A 6,000-nucleotide genomic window follows, 5' to 3' on the forward strand; every position below is an offset into this window, starting at 1 on the left:
ATGGAGAACAACCTCTCTGATGTGGTTTGGGACGTCGTACAAGCGAACCACTGGCATGACACCCCTGGCATTGACGAATCCTACCGCATACTCTGTAGCTGATCAAAGGCTTTACAACTGGGACGATAGATCTAGAAAGATTCGAGGAAGGGATGATCAAGATCTTGAAGACAAAAACTAAGAAGAGATAGAAAATTGTGGTAGGCATCTCACCCATGATTCTAGCCTTGGCCTTGGCCAACCTCTCCACCTGGTGAAAGGACCTAGGATGCCGCCTAGAGGGGGGTGAATAGGCATTTATGAAAATTAACACCTTTAAATGCGGAAATAATTAGAAAAGGGAGTTTCCAAAATGGAAACTCCAAATTAAGAGTAATACCACCCCTCATAAGTTAGACACAGGGTAAACAAGGTATAAAGCATATATCTAGAAGGTACAACCCTACAACACAAAGTTAGAATAGAGATCAAACAATATTCAGCCCTGAGTTCTAATACCGGACGTGTCTGGTATGAATACCGGACATGTCCGGTATACACAATTTCTACAGATCAGATCCAAACTTGCTCCTTTTGATTTCTATCTTCAAACCAAATTGCAGGCACCAACTAGAGATGACAATGTATATGGAGAACCTGCACAAGAGCTGGAGTAGCATAAATACCAAATGAAATGCGAATTGAGACACGGTATTTGTTTTACTGAAGTTCGGACTCGTTCGAGTCCTACTCTCCGTTGAGGGGGTTGCGGGCGACCCAGCGAAGGTCAGCCCTAGAGGTTACCACAAAGGTCACTCTAGCCGGAGTCTTTTCCAACTTCTTTTCCTCCTTCCACTAGTTGATTCCAAGGCAGCGGAATCGACCGCTACAAACTTTCCGAGGCACACCACAATCTCTTAGGTGCTCTCCGGTGATGCCTAATCATCTAGGACCGAAGAGTCCAAGAGTAACAAATGCAAATCATGAAATAGACTATGCACAAGTGCTCAAGTGGATGGATTGCTCACTTTTTGAATTTCTCTCAACCCACTAATTGATTTGACAATTTGGATCACACACTCACTAAGAGAGGGTTTGTGAGAGTTGGCAAGGCTCAAAAACGTGTATGTGTATCAGCAGAATCAACAGCCTCCAAAGGTGGATGCTTGGGGGTATTTATAGCCCCCTTGGAAAAACTAGCCATTTTATAGCCATTGCCATAATGAACATGTCTGGTATGACTTACACTATGCCAACGGTAACTAAGTTACAGTGTCAATGTGAGGCGTCGGAACTCCTGATCAATGCCAGAACTCCTGACCCTTAGTATATTTGAAAACTAAGTAACTAAGTTGAAGTTTGTGAGTTGTCGGAACTCTCGACGCATGCCGGAACTTCCGACCGTCGGAACTCCCGACTCACGTCAGAACTCCCGACCCTCAAGGCATTTGAAAACTAGCCGTTGGCCTCTGGTCGTCCATACCGAACATGTCTGGCATGACTAGTACAGTGAACCATCTAAGTCAGTTAAGCGTGACATGTCAGAACTCCCGACCGTCGAAACTTCTGACTCACATCAAAACTCTCGACGAACCAACCCAAGAACAATAAGAATTTTATCGTTGCTCGGCACATACCGGACACGTCCGGTATCCGGTATTGCTAGACCAGCAAAAACAGATTAGCTCTTTTGTCTCTCAAACACTCAAAACTCACATGGGTTGGCTTGAACACTTATGGAACATTATCTATCAACATGATGTATCCCTTTTAATAGTACGGCATTCCTATTAACTCAAATTTAAAAGCATCACGAATTTAAACCTTTTGAGTTGATCTCTTTCAACCGAAGTCGTGTATTCCAATCTTCATCAGGTGAGGGTGCCAACATGTTGATATTGATCTTTTCACTTGAGCATAGCCATCTTGAGCACGTGACTTGATTTCATTCATCAATTTTGAATAATCCTAAATGTATCAAGTCACTTCCATCAAACACTCCAATAGTGATTTGATCCTCCACATTAACATGACTATCATAGCTTGATTAGTACCTCAACTAAATACAAGTACTTCCTTCTTCACCCTAGCTAGGTTCTTCGACCACCAAGCCGTCGCTTGCCCTTCACCCTTGCTTAGTACCTCAAAGCCTTTCCTTGCTATCTTCACCATCTTAAGCCATCAAGTCACATCTTATGTTGAATCATCCATTCATATGTATTGTTATCTTTTTCATTTCAATTAGGCAAGCTTCAAATATGAGACCATTCCATATGCAATCCCTCATGTCTCATTAATTAATTCTTACGAGCTTGCTTTCACATAGTACATGGAAATCCCACAATAATAAGCATTTGCATGAATTCCATTTGTATTGTTGTCTTGTGCTTGAACTAGATTGTTTATACAACAACACATCATTTTGGCTTTTATTAAGTACCTGTGAGATAACCAATTTCTTATCCACACTTAGCAAACGGATTAGACCTTTAATCACGTTGTCATTCAATCATTCAAAACCCACTAAAGGGCTAGATGTACTTTCAATCTCCTCCTTTTTGGTGATTGATGACAACTTGATTAAAGCTTACAAAAGAATATAAACATTTAAGCTTTTGGGTTTAATGATTTATGAGAGGCTCCCCCTTAATATGTGCTTATGATTAGAATTCACAAAATGACCTCAAATGTCAATTGCACACATTAAAACATATAGGAGACTCCCCCTAAATCATTGCATCCGTGGAGTGCATGTGTGTGTGATAAAGTAAAATCGTGATGCATATGACAAGATATGTCACACAAGAATAAATATAAAGACATCAAATCAAATATTTTCATTCTAGCATGCATAGTCCTTATGAAAATAAATATAACACATGTATGTCACTCATAGCACTCATTACAAATTTTCTCAAGTCCACAAGCCACTAATATATAAATGAAGATCATATCTCAAGAGATACATAGATAAAGCATAAGTCTCATCTCAAACTCAAGATATATTAATGAAGCTAAAAAACTGCGGCCTGTAGTACATATCTTCAGGTACAAAGATAAGCAAATGAAACAAATCCTAAAGCTTTAATCAGTCTCTCTCCCCCTTTGTCATCTATCACCACAAAGGTCCAACAATGACAAACTAAGGACAAAAGGGGCTACAAGCTGTCTCTGAAAGCTGTGATCACTCATCATCATCATCATCTCTGCCAGCATCCTCATCATCTGAGCGTGTAGCACTAGCTGGACGAGAACCACCCGCACTAGACGGGTCATAGAAGCTACCCATGAGGTCACTCCACTAGTCTAAAGCATACTCATCTGTAGCACTGGGACGTGACTGAGAGTAAGTAGGCACCCGAGCCTGTAGTGGTAAAGTGTCAGGGTGCTCTGGAGCCTGCTACTGTCGCTGAAGGAACTCAGCAAACTCTACGTTGTACCTACCTTGCTGCCGCTCCTCAGTCTCAGGCTCACTAGCTACCTCATCTGATAGTGGAGACCTAGAAGGATCAAGCTCAAGTCTAGAAGCAATCTGCTTCAAAGTCTGAGTATTCTTCCTCCTAGCCTCCCTCTCCTTCTGCTGATAGGTCCGTATGTCCTTGCACATCCCAAAGATAGCACTGAACATCTTGCAAATAGGAGAAGGAGGGCTACGGTGACGTGAAGAAGAATGTGAAGGAGCATGTGGTAGAGGGAAAGCTCATCCTGCTACTGCACCACCTATAGGTGCATTTGCCTCTAGTGCTGCTCCTCCTCCTCCTAGTCCTACTAGAGGTACCCCAACCTTAAGTAAGTCTGCAATAATCTTCAGGGCCTTATGTACCTTGTCATACTCAAAGGTACGCCATGTAACCTGCTCAATCACGTGCATGATGTAGGGAGCAAAACCATAGCCCTTGAAGGGCCTCTCGCCGACACTCCTGATCTCGCACCATATGAAATCAAAGATGCTAAAAGGTCGTGCATCAGGTGCCATCCTGTGGAGCAGGTTCCTAGAGTAATCTGCAATGTTCCCTTATCTCCACCCTTGCAATCAATGGTCTTCCTGAACATCCTATCTAGGTATCTGTAAGTAGGGTGAAGACCTAGAACCTTCCCCACTGCTCCTCTCTGACCCCCTGGTGGATACATGTAGGCCAACTGCTCTGGTGGAAGTACCTGCTCTATATGGATTCTGTCCCTTTGAAGATCCTCCTCTGAAAAACCAAGCAGGGCGGCGAAAGCATCATAATCCACACTGTACCACTAGCCCTCTAGCATCCAGTGCATGCGCCTCTCATCCTCCTCAACATATAGGGTGGCATAGAATAGAGCTACCACCTCTATGTTCCAGTCATGTTGGAACTCCATAATCTCATAAACCCCTATATGCTCACAAATGACAATAGTGTGATCAATGGAGGCCTTCTGCAAATCTCTAATGTACTGTTAGTCAATCCACTGAGACTTGGCAATCACTGGGTTCCTAGTGAGGATCACACTGGTATAGTAGTCCATATGAAAGGTTGTCTAAAATCAATGATCAAGCTGAATCCTAGACAAGCCCCTTGGATCAATTCTTCTTTCATCTCTGGCCCTTCTGGTCATGCCTTTCCCTCGATAGTCAACTCTAAAAACATAAGAGGGTACACTAGGTGGATATGGCTCAAGTAAACCATAGTGCATACCCTGACCTGGTTGGTGCTGAGCTGGAGGTACTGCCTGCTCCTCCTCAATCTCTTGCTCATCATCTGAGCTGCCACCATATGAACCTCTATCAGTGCTCTTCCTCTTTCTTGTACTAGGATCCACTCTATACTCCTCTATATCTGTGTTAGAGGAAGAACTATTGTCTCCCTCTTTGTACTGTGGAGCACCTCTAGCAGCCCTAGAGAGTCCCCTGCTGCTCCCCTGCTCCCGCTGACTATATCTAGGATGCATTTCCTGTCTCGCCTTCTTGTATTTCTCCAAAGCTAGATCATGCCTATGCTTGGACCTAGGCTCCTATCTTCCACTCATAGCCGTTGTCCTGTATCCAAAGATTTGCAAGGAATTTTAGATACATGCCCAAACGATAGCTTATTTTAGGTGATATATAGAAATAAGAATAATTATCCTATGCTTTGTAATCACCTCAACCAAACTAGGTCAAAAGGTTCACAAAACACAATAGACAATTAAACTTAGTCCTAAGAATCAACCATTGAGAAGATTGAAACAAGGGAGCAAAATCTGCTCTGCTGTCCCATACCGGACAGCGGACAGCAACCCTAACCAGGGTCCTTGGCTCAATCTTCAACCAATCCAATCCAAACTCTGGGCATTGCTTCTAGATAGGTAATGTAGCATCTCTACCGAAGGGATTTCAAAATCATGCCCTAACCACTTAGATCGGATGAGGTTTGAGATTAGGGTACCTTGAGAGAGTGAATGAAGATACGATAGGAAATCCAAGTCCTGGAGCCTTCGATCTTGATGTAAATCTCCTCTGATCCAATCTCCCTCTCTTCCTTTTCATAGTGGAAACTTGAAATCACCAATGAAGGTCGAGGGGAGGCGGCTGGGTTGGTAGGAAGAAGAAAAACCTAACTTGGCCAAAGGGGTACCGGCCATTTTTATAATCCCGCTCATACCTTCATACCGGACACGTCCGGTATTTGTGGGCTGGCTATTCTTTTTCCAAATTTCATTCACTTAATTCCAATCTCCTTCTCTATCATTTCTTGATCCAAAAACATGTATGTCCTTGATCCAAACAAGGTGTAAATACTTTTCTTATCCAAATGCCATGAGTATCACTTCTCTTTTCCAAATATTTGGCATATATAGATTTTGATTACTTGAGAGAGAGATTGTGAGACATAGTAGATTGTGGACTTAAGAAAGTCATGTCATGTGTAATTAGCCAATCAAACAATCAAGGGGAGCTGTAATTATCACATGACAAGGCTAGATCACAAAGATCAAGATTCAAATAGTTTTTCAAATTCACACCACCTACACATGCTAGTTATGGGTTTTGAAAAACATCTCTCCTATGTC

The sequence above is a fragment of the Miscanthus floridulus genome, chromosome 17 (genome assembly GCF_019320115.1).
Source record: "Miscanthus floridulus cultivar M001 chromosome 17, ASM1932011v1, whole genome shotgun sequence".
NCBI classification, from domain to species: domain Eukaryota; kingdom Viridiplantae; phylum Streptophyta; class Magnoliopsida; order Poales; family Poaceae; genus Miscanthus; species Miscanthus floridulus.